General features: G+C 38.2%; 1 protein-coding gene across 1 annotated transcript in view; it reads right to left on the bottom strand.

Moving 5' to 3' along the window:
* The window catches only part of LOC111337566 (ATP-binding cassette sub-family C member 4), a 43,560-nt gene that overhangs the window by 14,585 nt on the left and 13,936 nt on the right, over nucleotides 1–15,039 (bottom strand). The gene's annotated exons all lie outside the window — the stretch shown is intronic.

Raw genomic sequence — 15,039 nt, 5'->3', positions numbered from 1 at the left:
TAAAAAGTTCATTTGGAACATTTTGAGTCTATTTGTTAAAAGAGTGGCGATTCCGTTTAAAAGATATCATCATTATCCTATTATTTTGTTATTACAGTCGAACTTAATGAAGCGGCGTCGTATTAACGGTCACGTTTTCAAAGTCCCAAAATTTGTTGGAGTGAAACCACCCAGCCTTTGTCACTTAGAGCGGAACTACTCGGCCCTTGGATACTTGGAGCGAAACCAATCAAATAAAACTAGTCAAGTCACATTCATTCTAATTCATCGACTCTTTGGGTTCAAATTAGCTCTGCGCATTGCAGATGACTGGTTGCACGTTGTACATGATAGAAGCCATCCGCGCTTTGCTGAAAGAAACATTTATCATAAAACAAATATTTTCATGAAAAATGGAGGAGGAAGAGCACTGATTATGTAACTGTGCGAATATTTCCCATAAAGCTTTTGGGTCTCATCGTTCAGAGATCATTCCTTTTCGGAATTGAAAGCAGTTTTCGGTTGCAAACGATCCTAAGCGTGAAACAAAATTAATGATTGACTTTAACAGGCTACAATTTATCTGGGAAGCTGGATATCTAAATGATTGCGCAATATTTGTTTCTCTGATTGTAAGACCCAGGTCAGCCATGAAACATTACGTCAAAAATTAATACAGATCTTAATCGTTTTAGTTTGGAGGGTCAAGCGTAGGAGAGGGAGAAATCTGAATACCGACACGTGCGACAAAAGGGAAAAGCATCTCACTTTCTTCTACGACTAAGTCAAAATTTTTTATAACATTCAAATCAAGGCTCCAAACTTTGCTCTTCGAGGAGGTCGAGGTGTTTGAGACCTGCGGGGGTCGACATACGTACACTCTTACAGAATAACTCCAACTGCGAAAAAACAAAAAACAATTTGAAAGAGAGGCGTGAGTAGTCCAGTGGTCAGTGCGCTGGACTCTAGGTCAGATGGCCCGGGTTCAAGTCCTGGCTGGGGCTTGACGTTGTGTCCTTAAGCAAGACGCTTCACTCACATTGCTTCGTCTTCTCAGATAGGACGTAAAGCCGGAGGTCCCGTCTCCTGCACCTGTCAATTAGTTAATTTCGGCAAGGGACGTTAAAGAACCCACATCACGAGATTACTGTGATGTGGTCTGGCCTGTTTACTGGGAAGGGGGGGAGGGGGCATCTGTAAAAATTTCTCCTTTATTAATTGTAAACTGCCGCCGGCAGTCTGGAAAAGTTCCCCGCACAGTGTTGTAAAGCGCATTAGAGCATTTACATGGAAATGCGCTATAGAAATTGATCTATATTATTATCTATATATTATTATTAAAGAGACGCTTTGGAAACAAATAACTGACTCGCTTTCAACTGAAGCGGTTTACACAAAAGAACAGGCGATGCAAAATCTCGAGAACGTTAAGAACTTTAGCAAACGAGTTTTGCTCACGTACATTGTAAACAAGCCGATTTCATAAACTGAGTACAGATTTTCGACTTTGCTGTTCAAGCTCTCTTTAATGAAGAGGACCTGACATAGATTTTTACCTGGCATAACTGGTCATTATGTTGTGACTTGTTTCCAAACTTTTTGGACTGTTGATGTTAAACAACGGCACATTAATTGCCTTCATTAGCGTAGTCCTTTTTGTGGTTTTCTGTCTAAATTGAGGCAATTATCCTTTGATTGTGAGTATTGTCGCCAAAACAAATCAATTAAAATTGCGCGTTTCCATTTCGGCAAGTTTTAGTTAAGTTCTAGTCCTGAAGCGTTTTACAAAAGCTTCAAGAGTCCATGTCAATTCGCTCTCTGTGTGTATTATACCGATGCGTCTGAAACGTTTTCAATCGTTTGCAGGATAGCTACGTGATATCTAATATAAGCTATTCGAATGTAGACAAGTTTCATGTTTGAGAACGGACGCATTGCTTTCATTACAGGTGTAAACTGCAGATCGGCCTCTCTACTTCAATCACTGTGAAGTAAAATCCGCATGCAAAATAAACACTGGTACGACGCGTGCATAGAAAATGACATGCAAACTGACGGAAAGACTTTTTGACAGACAGACAGACTGACTGACTGACAGACTAACTGACTAACTGAATGACTGACTGACGATCCTCCTGACCATTTGACAGACTAACACCATAAGTTGATAACTAGGAACTTTCTGAAAAATTCGCCTTCTTATGACTTTATGCCCCAGTAAAGGGAACTCCGCTTGGGAAATAATTTAACTAACTCAATTCGATACATTATATGAGCGGTTGGCTCAAGTGTTCTGACGCCTCTTGCCATCACAATTAAACCCACGAGTACAAGACTTTTCAGAAGGTAGGACTAATTTAATTTTTCCTCCCTTTTATCATGTTTCTGAGGAAAGACCTTTAGTTCGAGAGTAAGATGAGGTTTAGTCATGAAGATTCTGTAAAAAATGTAAGCAACTCATAGGAAAAAAATTTTCTCGTTCCATCAAATAGCAATTCTCCCATCTCTTTTTACTACCTTTGGTACTGATTATTTCTTCAGGGATAAGAAAATCAAATGTTTGTCAGTAGAAGTTTTTAGGAAGGTGAAGTAATTAAAACTTTATTTCTTTCCCTCCAAAGAACCATTGCTTTACTGACACGTTTTTTTGTTTTAGACTTTCCATTCAATCCTGACTTTGCCTTTCGCAAAAATTGTATCAATTTTCATAGTCACCTGGAGAGCTATCCATACTGCAAATTTTGCCTTTTCGTTTTATACTTGGTTCTTACTGAACGGAGATAGAAATGATCAAGACTCATTGAAAACGCAGCCTCCTCGTCGAAAAAAGATTGGGAAAAGCCATAGCGTCTGCTAATCCATTTTCCCCTCCCCCAACATCTAGTTTCTCGTCCTGATTTTTCAAGGGGGGAGGGGAAGCTTTGCTTCATTAGAAAACAGCTCTCTGGAAAAGTCTAGATGTTAGGAAGGAAACGAAATTGATCGCACACGAGCGCTGATGTAAACAGGTGCTCAAAACTGGTTCTCAAGCCCCTTTTCCATGTTGTCATAAGCCAATTTCAATAGCTTTGCGTTGAAGAAACCTCACTCTTCTCGCAAATAGTAAGGATGCTGGACAAAAAATAAAACTGAAAAAGACCTTCCAAATATTGTAGTCCGCTCAATGCAGTCTGGTCAAAGTCCCCGCAAAGTGTTGTAAAGCGCACTTTAACATGTCGATATCAAGAATGCGCTGAAGACTTATCATTATCGCCATCATGATTATCATTAACTGTCATGCATCATTTCCACCACATATAATAATTGATACACACAAAGAAACAAGAAGACAAAACAAAATATATCAAAAAAGTATATCTATGTCGAATGTTTAAACAAGTGTAGGAAACACAATACGAGCGCACGGAAAAGGTTTAAACAGGACCTAAAATTAAAACACACGCTGTCACAAGGGCGTGAAACAAGCAATAGAGATAGGAAGGAGTAATTTACATAAAGCGTGAAAATAATTGTGAATAAATGAATAAGGGATCAAAGCAATAAGAATACGCGTAAGTACGTCTTTAATCCAATCTCGAAGGAACTTTCTGATTTTCTTTTCTGCCCCAGTAAAGTTGCTTGAATTGTCGCCCCATATTCCCTTTATACAGCCACGGTTTGAAATAAACCGGCGTAAGACCTCGAAAAAGGCGTCAGACTCCAACCTACATTCTTGACATGGATGGCACGTGAAGGGAGAAATAAATGGTGATAAAAAAAAAAAAAAAAAAAAAGAAAACACCGAAAGAACACTTTTTAAATAATTGGGTCGAGAGGCATTAGAAACGTGACTAGAAAACATGAAAATAAAATTCGTCACAACAACGTCTACGCCATCTGTTGGAAACTTCCCTTTTCCGAGGAGCGAGTTTTCAACTAATTCTCTTTTGAACAGTCAAAATACAAAATGGAATGAACACAAAAGGAAATATATGGTTAGTTTTCCACAATCTGAGTAGCTGAGCCACACAAATGAAGAGGAAATAAAATCCAGAAAAGGAGAACACCCTTAAGTTGGCGTTGGAATATCCGTTCAGACGTTGATACACATGTGCACTTCCTATAAACCAATCGCGTAAAAGGGCTTAACCCTATAGAGGATTTTTGATGTATAAACAAAGTCATTACCGTCGCCGTGTAAAATTTGCCTTTTGAAGCCCTCTGTGGATAAAATCAACCAAACCTTGATTCGAGAATGGCCACTGTTCCTAAGGAGTTACCTTTCTTGGCGAATTCAACTTACCAAGGTAAAGAAGAGTGTGCTTACCTGGGAGAAACTGTTTGGCAAGAGTCGTACCTCACAGGTGACATTTACAGTAATGTTCATCCTAACGCTCTCGTCAAACGGGTTGGTCAACTTATTGGTGGCTACAAAGAGAAAAGTGCCAACCAACTCAAATATGCTCCTTCCAGAGAAAACCCAAGCTGTCTGGGGTACATAGACGAACTTTCCACTGAAAGAAATTGTCCCATTCACATTTGACAACTCGCCGGCAATTGCCGATAGAAGAGTAGATTTTCATCTGCCAAACGGTCTAGTGACCGCTGTGAAACTCTTTAACACAGTGTCGAACTCCACATCTTGTAAGATGAATATGTCCTTCCTTTGAGTTTGTTTATGCGTTAAACTCGACACACGCAAATTTTCCTGTGTTTCACTGTCATTTCGGCTATTAGTATTTTTATCATATGTAGCCTCTGCAAAATCAACTAAATTATTCTGCGGGTTCTCCAGAATTTCTGGGCTTCTTTCTACATACCCTTTCTTCTCGTTCAACCGGTAAGAAGCAGTTAAAGGCAGGTTCTCTAAAAGAAGGTAGTCTTCTATCATACTTAGCGAGACGTACGCTTCATATGTTTTTAATAATCCCCGGGCTAATTCAGTGCAGACGCTACGCTTGAGGATATTAACGTAAGAAAGGATCAGGAAGACACTGCTGGGCGTGAGGGGCTGACCAGTTAACATCAGAGAGATGATAGACAGCAGGGTCGCTATTGGTGCAGAAGTGTACTCCAGAGTTGCAATAGAAGACAGGACTAAAGTGTTCATACGGATGATGCCGATCTCTTTCTCTAGAGTAAAACGTGAGTATGCTCCATCTTAGTACAATTGATTTATGGATGTTAGAGAAAATTTATATTTTAATATTACCAGCCGGACCCAAAGGTTTTGATTGGTAAACGATATATGATCGGAATGAGCAGACGTAGGAACGTTGCTAAATATGTTCGAAAAAAGAAACACCCTGCGGTTAATTCAAGGAAACCTTGCCTAATTTATCGTTATAACTGTTTGCGAAAGTTTCGGCCGCGAGGAACACCAACTAAGAAAAGGGAGATTTCCGATGAATGATGTCCGAAGAGGGTTGTAATGTTGCTATCAATGTGTTACATCGACGATTGAGGGTTGGTCAGTGTTGACAACCAACCCTCAGTGATATCTCTTTAGTGTCCAGTGTAGGTCACAGATGTGCTGTATATTCAAGAGATGAAAATATCTGGCTGTATTTTATTTTAAAATAAGAAAATTTTCCAGAACTTACATTTCTTAACACTCCTGCTTTAGTAAATATCGATATTTAGAATATCGTTGGAACCAAGAGCTAAAGTAGGAAGCAATATTCTCTATGATTTTAACGAAAATCAATTCCCTTACCTCCTTTTGCTCCGTATTTTCTCCCTATAACCATTTTCGCACGCATATGCCTTGATAGTACGGATCCCAAAAACCACTTCAGTTATCAAGGAAAGTCTCTAATCAGTCTCCGCTGTGGTTCTCTGGCGCATTAGAGCGTTCATGCTTGAAAGCTCAGCGTAATATGGCACAAGAACACATAAAATATCAGTCCTATGACAGCCTGCCAGCCAATAAAGAACACAAGGATAAATGAAGCCAAGAAGATGGCCAGCCAAACATAAGCTAAGGGAAAAAACCAAAAGGCTGCCTCCCCCATCCTCTGAACATCGTTTGATATAAGGTCGATCACCCGACCGGTTGAAACGTTTACCAAGGTATCCTTGCTAAGAAGGAGCGTCTAAAAATACGAGCCAGCAATTAGATTAGTATCAATGATTATGAAGAAGAAAGTTTCCTAACAATCAAGATTGGGAAGAATCGACCTTAAACTGGATTTTCCAGCCCTAAGAGTGTAAGCGGGTTGTAATTCCTTTCAACTCAACGCTTCCGCGTCGCGGCTATCCCTCTCTACCTATGTGTCTGTTATTATTGGAGGCTACTCATGCGCATCCTGGAAGTATGAGCGCGTGATTTGGAAGATATGTAGATATCCATTTCTGTTTTTTTTTTTCCCTCACATTCCTGTCACTTTTTATTACTCAAACAAACAAGTGCATTCATTTGAGAAATGATTCCCCCCATGTTCCTACCTTGATGTAAACAAGACCTTTTAGAGCGCTACTGACTTTTACTCCGAACAGTAAAAACTAAACTTTTTCTAAGTGAACCACACTTTTCTTAGTAAACCATACCCTCCTTGCTAAAGCCAGAATTTCAATATTAAAAAAAATCGATTTCTTTAAAAAAATTCAGTCAACTTTATGAAATAATTCCTGATTACAAGAAAAATACAAATGAAACGAACAGCAAAATTATGAAGAACCATTTTATTTTCAAACGAAGAACGGAACTATGTTTTACTGTATGTTTTTTTTTTTTGGGCCAGGAAGTTTAAGTGGTCTTTGAGCGAACTTCACACCATCTATCCCCTTCTCCCGTAGCTTTGGAAGCCAGGAGTTAGCAATTGCAAGCCTATGCCATCTATCTGAAAGTGGTGTAGTCCTTACTCAATACCTTAGCCTCATTCCTATTCAGAGGCTTGGCAACCAAACACGCAACTGTAAATTGGACTATTATGATTGACCTAATGTAATAACATGATTATCAAAATAAGAAAGTGAACTGAGTACTAATAAAAAAAAAATGAAAAGAATAAAATTATATTAACATTTTAACATTAAGGTGTCAGAGAAAAACAAAATGTGTTCCACTGAATTGGAGAAGGAAACGCACTTAGCCTAAAAAGGTTGCTGACTTTGCATAAACTTGCTCGAAAAAAATGTAAAGTTTTTGCCCGTAATCTGCCATGCACTAATGATCTCAAGTTAAAACACTGCTTTGGGTCGATTAAAACTACATTGTCGAGCAAAGTTTAACTCAATATTTTCTCCGCTAAAAGATTTTGTAACGAATGGCAATCACGTTTTCGCAAGGCCTTTAGGAGTAATCTTAAAGTATTTTCCGACGTCAAAATGAGACCCAATAGATATTTATGCAAGATAAATCAGATTGATTATCAATCAGAACCATTGCAATTTCCTCAGATGTGATTAGTGCATCACCTGCTTTATTTTTCACTAATTATTCTGTTGTGTTATGACCGGACACCTTTAATCAGACAATTAATGCAGCTAATCATACAAAGTTAACTCAACTTAATCCATCAATCACCGAAGTGATAAAAAGAACCATAGCAACGACCACTTGAGATGTCCATTTCAGTGTAAGTGAAGTTTAACCTTTGTTTTCAAATAACGAAAATAATGCCGACAATACCAGTGACGCCATGAATCAAAGTTATAGTCCTTTAAGAGCTATTACAAAACGCTCAAGTTATTACAAAATTCTGCAACCGTTGTTACAGAATGCGAAGATTATTACAAAATGTGTCGTGACTACCAAATGCCAAAGAATCGACGGACCTTTTGAAACGCGATGAAGCACTAAGCGACTCAATCGGACAGCCACTTTTTTACGCTTGAATTCTTTCCTGCAGAAATAAATCTGCATATACGATCCTTTGTTTCTCGAACACTTTTAAATTCAAGTCAGTCGAAGCCATTTGGTGGCCTTGAGTGAACTCCTTTTGCATATAGGCAAGATCAAAATCGACTATGTAACCAAAAGATTAATAAAACAGTAAACATTGAAAGTAATGATCTGATGTTGTACAATTTAAAGAGTGACTGTTCAAGTTGATTAGGCTAGATGTGGTATTGGCTGATTAAAACCAATACAGCGCCTGACGCTGAGGGTACTCAGTTACCATCACATATTTAATATTTACGAATTGTGGATGAGTTAATGCCAATATAATTGTCAACTAAAAACTCTGCCATCATTTGCATATTCAGCATCATTCATGAATGGTCATACATGGATTGTCCTCTGAAAAGCAGTAACGCCAATCGAATCCGGTAATAATAGCGCAGAAACTTATTACTTTTTAATATTCTTTACATCTAAGATAATTTCACTGATTAGGAAAAATGTTCAAATTGAGAACTTGTTCAATTGAACAGCGAACTGTATGAAGCTAAGAGTACTCCCTCTAAATATTTTAAAAGCTGGCAAAAAGATTATATAATGGCGAAATCGAGTACTAATAAGACAAATCTAATTTTGACCAAAGGTCTATACTTGTCTATACTTGCACAAATATCGTAAAATCTCACCCTCAAGGACAGCGTCTTGTCACAGATATTTAAACCAAACCAAACTACCGCTAGCCTTGTTTTGTTTGCCATTTTCACGTTTAACACCTTCGCCACGCCACGCTGAGGTTTATTCAAGATATTTATGCAAAATTGATGTCCTGAAAATAAATAGTTTAGAAAAAACCAAGGTTACCCTGAAGACCTCTTACTTCTCTCGAAATACTATAGCGCCATCTCGCAATTTCTGTTTGTTTCTAATGTGAGATAAGCAGAAGAAAAGGGAGACTGCGCCAGCTTAGACTAGATTGACGAACTTATCGTAAAAAAAAAAATGATGAATGAACGAAAACTCTTAATTAGAAACTATAAAATTCAAGTCCATTGAGGTCGTCAGTGTCTGTAGGATGCTTAAGGCAACTACTAAAAATAGTTGGCCATTATGATTTCAGAAGATGTCAACAAGCACTCGTAGTTTGCGAAATAACTGATGAGCTCAATTGTATCGTTATGGACGCGCAAACGAAAAAGGGTTCTTTAAAATTGGATGAGGTTACTGCATCTTTGTCACAGAAGAAATAAAATAGGTACACGTAAGTAGAAACGGCTGACCGGGCGAGCAACATCTCCAAACTCTGTCTATCTCTCCATCTACTTTCTCTTTCGGCACCAGATCCTCGAATTTGGCCTTCAATAGCTCCGCCGCCTTTTTTGAACGCTGAAGTTTAATTTATTTCTTCTTAGAAAAGACTCCAAATTTCTAATATTTGCAATTCTTTTGATGCTGATGATACAAAGGCAATAAAGGGCGGTCGGGTGTGCACTAAGTTAAGTCAATAACGAGTCAATTCGACCGTAACAAGGAGCTTTGCTTTGCTCTCAGAGTTACGTTGTTTAATGACGCAGTTTTTTTCTTCAAAATTTTTCTTTCATGATTTGTTTCGCACTTTTAGGATAGGCATTTCTATTTTCGGTTTTAGTCTTTCATTAAAGGCGAGTTGTTGAGATCGAACGAGAGGGACGCTACCCAAGAATCTGCAATTACAATAGAACCTTTTCACGCTCGAATTATATGCAATTTAGATATCTTTGCCATGCTTTGTTTTAGTGCGCACACAAACTTGAACGCCACCTTCTGCTTAGCATTGCATTATTTGAGCGATTCGTGACCATAGAACATAGTTACAGCTTGCTGTAGTTTTTATGGTTAAGACTATAAAGGGCTAGTCGACGACATTTTGACGTTAACTTAACGCGCTTAAAAAAATTGACAAGTTTAAGAAGCTTTAAACACTAAAATAACAATAGGTACTGATTAAAAACTTTTCAAAACAACAAATTTCGAAAACTAAACAAAACGTTTTGCACGTATTGAGCCGTTTGCACGTTCAACTTAGGTTTGAATTTCTTGATAAACAGCATTCCAACTTCAAAGTAATCAAAGCTTATTGATATAAAATCGCTTCTACTGTGCGCAACAGCACTATGCTTGTCAATTACCGAATTCATGTGTTCAGGAGCGCGTTGAAAAAGGTGACGGGCCATGAAACCGACACAAATCTGCATCGTATAGATCGCATGAAAAATGGTAGACAACGCATAGCTGATTCACAATAGTTAGCTTGGCTTTCTTAGGTCTCGGGTCTTGCTCTAGCTTCCTACTTTCAAAAATTGGCTGCAAGGTAGAGCTAATTCTACGGCTAAGATCACGTAATTTCCCACGGACAGCATTGGCAGAAATCTGTTCTTTGAAAGGAACACTAGTGCTTACAAAATCACGTTATTGATGACACGCCTTTTGAATTTCACGGGTGCTTGTAAAGCATTGTTTTTGCCTATTACTGTACCATACAGCTATCAAAATGTAAGTAGTTTGAATTCTGTTTAAGAAAAGAAGAAATTAAAATCCGACATATAGAGAGACTTTTTAATTGGAATTCAAGTCTAAGGAAAATGTTAGTTTTTGGTTAGTGTAAGACAAATCTACAGCAGGCTCGAGATCGAGTTACAACGCAAAATGTAAAACCTACCTAAATAGTAACAACAGGCGCCGCAAAATTCTTTACCAATGCAAAAGTCAATAATCCACGCAAAGTGTTATAAAAAGTAAGATGTAATAGCTTCTCAACGCGAAATGTAATGCCTTTTCTAACGAAAAATGTGTAACACAAAATTTAATAACTCGAAAAAGACATGTATTATTTTCACTCTCAGTTGCGTTGAACATCACAGATTACGTGAAGCGACTATTAACACTTTTCGAGTTTTCTACCACTTTTTTGAAAGCAGGGTCGTGGTAAATGTAAAGAAAGCGGAAAGCAGGTGAAAGGTGTGACTATGGTACTTAAATGCGTGACATTTTTCGGACGTTACATTGTCAACTTTTGTCAACTCGACAGATTAGAAAGAAAGTCCAGACCAGCCCCCCTCAAGAATGTATTGTCTAATATATTTTCACTGCTGACCCTCCATTCCCTTTAACAGTCTGCATGAATTGTGCACTTTTGCAGTAGAATTCTGATCCACTTCTCTGACTTCACCTGCTTACTTATAGCACATTTTAGTTGTGTCAACCTCGTTCTCAGGCTCTGTCATCTTCCCGCACCTCTCTCACTGCAGGGGGCCAGGAAGATGAGAGACCCTAAGAACGAGGTTGCAGTTGTGTTATTGCAAAATGCGTTAATTAGTTCTTATTAACCGAGCGGGAGGTTTGTATGGGAGAATCTCGACCGAGGTCGCCAGTACAGACCGAAAGCAGTGAGGCCTGTAACAGCGACCGAGGACAAGATTCTCCCATACAGACCGACCTACCTCGGTTAATAAGATGTTTATTATATGGCTGTGTGTTATATGCCAGTTTTTTATATTCTTTGTACCTTTTTTTCTCTAGAACCGGTCTAGATCTAGGCCCCGGCCGGACCAACACTCAAGGTCTTAAAATAATTGAGAAGAATATGCTACCTTTCTATAACATCAAGAAATGGTTAGATATTCTAGTCTTCTCGGATAGGGACGAATAAATGGAGGTCCCGTCTCCTACAGGGTTAGGGGTAGGAGACGTTAATTTCCCACGCACGAGATAACTGTGTGATGGATGTCCTCCCCTAGGGTGGGATGGGCGGGTTAGGATTGATTGGAAAGCGCTGTTGATCTGTCATTGTAAATAGCGCTCTATAAGTGATTAATTGTTAATTAATTGTTGTAGATGCTGGTCTAGATGGGAAAATCTAGACAGCTTTCAATATTGATCTCAGCCAATGAAATTCGTTAATTCGGTAGATCCCAGTCCTTGTGAGACACAGCCATATAATAAATAGAGAATAATAGATGGGTGCGTGCAGATATGGAATTTCTCATCGAGTGTTCAATTCGATAGCTCACGTGTGACTGCCGCGAAGGAGTGAAATATTGATCTGAATACGAGTAGAGAAATTCTACATTACACAAGCAACCAGGTATCGTTTATTTTTTTTTATTATTATTCGAATGACATTAGATTTTGTTAGACATTTAAGAATAAACACTAGCGAGAAAAACACACAACGTTTCGATGACTCCATGTCATCATTCTCAAGTGAGAAGAGAATAAAAATGAATAGTTAATTTATACCGTACGAAGGTGGCAAACGTAAAAAGTTTAAAATATTTAAAATATTTAAATAAATAATTGCGCGTGTTAAGTTCATAAATGTAAACTATTAAATAAATAGTTTCGCGCGTATGGAATCCGATTGTTTGTTCAAAGAGGGCTTCATCTTCTTTATGAAAAGCATTTCATGAACTAAACAGTCCAGTTTCCCGGTGCACTTTTTAAGTACGTTGAAATGCTTGGTCAGGTCGCCGATGGTTTGTAGGCCGTGGTCGTTCTTTAGATGTTTGCCGATGGCCGAATTACGGTGCTCATTAATACGTTGATGTAAATGCCGGCTGGTGTATTATTATTATTATATAAACACACGAGTCCTCTACTGGCAAGAAAAGTCGACTTTTTCGACAAAGGAAAAAAATAAGGCTGAAGATAGAAAAATGCTTGAATCATTACACAAACAAACAATAGGCTTAACTTTCAATTTACAAAATTCTCAGTCATTGACGTTTTTCCTCACCGACTGAAGAAATCGTTTCAGGTACACAGCCAAAATCGGCCGGTGGCAAATCTTCCTGATGTCGATTTTCGTTCTCAGCCACGAGAAATGCCATTACCAAAGCCATTGAGTACGTACCTTTTCGTATTTGGTTTTCTTTCTCTTTCTAAGAAATTTTGAACGTCACTGTCTGCGAGCTATATATTTTTATCAATGTTTTAGCAGCCACAAACCGAGAAAACTTCGGAAAACTACTTTAGAGGCTTTGTTATGCAATCAGCAACATGACAGGATGGTGCGAAAGGCGGGTGACGTATCAAAACCTGAGTGGCGATATCCGATACGCGTGAAACATTATCGTTACGACTTTTTCTCAGGGTTAGAAATCCTTGTATTGCACCGCACCTTGTGTATTAAAAAATATATTGTATTTTATTCACCAGCCGGGAGGTCCGTGCAGGGCAAAACTGTGCTTGAGGTCTTGGATAGGAAACTGAGGTAGAAGATGAAGAATATTGAGAGGCGTTAGCTTTTAAATCTGAAAATTTCAACCGCGCGCCGATCGGATACTTCATGAGGAAAACAAAAAAAAAATCAGATCGCCCGTTAAGGCAGTTTTGTTTTTAATGCCCGATGTATAGAGAAGTACAATTGGAGCATTTTTAGTCTATTTGTCAAAAAATTAGAGGTTCTATTTAAAATATATCATCATTATCATATTATTGTTATTACAGTCGAACTTAATCAATCAGGCAGCACCTTAAAATCGGTCACGTTTTCAAAGTCCCGGAATTTCTTGGAGCGGAACCATCCAACCTTGGTCACTTAAAACGGAACGGTTCAACCCTTGGTTACTTGGAGCTAAACCACTCAAATAAAACTAGATTAGTTTCTCAAGTCAAATTCATTCTCATCCATGGGCTCTTTGAGTTCAAATTACCTTTACGCATTGTAGATTATCTTTCTTTCAGGTCTGTTACAACGAAACGGCGTTTCTTTATTACGTTTGAGCCCTACTCTGTGTCCAGCATTTTCCCTGGGTGATTGCATAACACAGCTTCGGCTATCTTATCATCAGTCACGATTCAATCAATCAATCAATCACGCTGTCTCGGCGAGATTCTAAGCGCATTGGACCTGAACTACAATTAAACCGTGATTTGATTTCTGGAGCAGATTTTTGAGTCAGCTTGCACAGTAGCAAGGAACTACTTTACTTTTGCTTTGTCATACCTTGTTTTTGATGCTACAACTTGCACATTTTGGTCGTCTTTTTAATCGCAAATTGGTCACCCACATTTGTTAGCGCTTTCAGTCGCTCACTGTTAATGGCTTTGAGCTCTGCAAGTAATGTTACCCTTTGTGTTTATCGACAACATTGATTAGTTTTCTTTTGATTTTGCAGAAATCAATGGAAACATGCTCTAAAAAATGACGAAGTCCAAAGATCGTTGAAATCACCAGATTGAATATTGCCAATCCTATGGGGACACTGTTACTAACTTCCAAAAGGGTTAGCTGTCTCTTTGTATTTCAACTTCGGCTAGGGAGATAGAGTGATAAAAATAAGCTGTTAAAACCTCCATACGAGAAATGTTTAAAGTAAACTCAGTGCTATTATTAAAAATGGCTTTGGTAAACAATGCATATGATTCAACTCTGCTTTAAATTGATCGATAATGAAACTCGAACGTTGCTCTATGTTAAAAACAAAAGGTTGATGTTCACTCTATTCAACATACCATGGGTAGAACTATTTGGTTCGGATCTGGGTTTCCAATCTTCACACTGAAAAGGTACAGTTGGCAAAAGCACCCAGCCGTCCTTGATACATCCACATTAATCAATGTGGTAAATGATGCAACACCCGACTGAACAATCGACAAAGGCCGGAAACCTCTGCTTCACCAAACCAATCATTCGGGTAGTGATTAAGCAGACTCCCACAAGAATATATATTCAAAACAGCATCCTATCTAATTTTAGAAACACATATCGTATAGGATATTTGAATTTTTTTCTTTTCATCCAGTTGTTTTCTTCATTCTTCAAAGAAGAGAGAGGAATTGTAAAAAAAAATAAGAAATGGGGTAATATTATTGCGTGGTACGCTATTGATCCCTTTCTGCATTCGTTTGGTATGAATAAGAAAGTGTCCCATGAGCCATTATTTGTGATAATTAAAAAATTTCCGACTGTCAGTCTTAAAAAAGTTAACAGTAAATTTTCTTTTCTTCTACGATGTGTCATTTTGAATTAACCGTTAGCGATAAAATGGCCAAGATGTTTATCGTTGGCCGTAAAAGCTATCACTCTATTGAGACCTTCTATGAAAGTCTTGAACTTTCAAATTTTCTTATTGAGCATACCACGTGTTTTTCAGATTGCGATAGAAAGATGCAGAACTCGAACTTAAGTTCTCTTAATATTTACATAAGTTTTTTTGCAACAACACTTCTTGGCCTTCTTAATAAATTGAAAAGGA

This window comes from Stylophora pistillata, chromosome 7 (genome assembly GCF_964205215.1).
Source record: "Stylophora pistillata chromosome 7, jaStyPist1.2, whole genome shotgun sequence".
In the NCBI taxonomy this organism is placed as follows: domain Eukaryota; kingdom Metazoa; phylum Cnidaria; class Anthozoa; order Scleractinia; family Pocilloporidae; genus Stylophora; species Stylophora pistillata.
The sequence above is the reverse complement of the archived record's forward strand: the minus strand, read 5'-3'. Positions and strand labels throughout refer to the sequence as shown.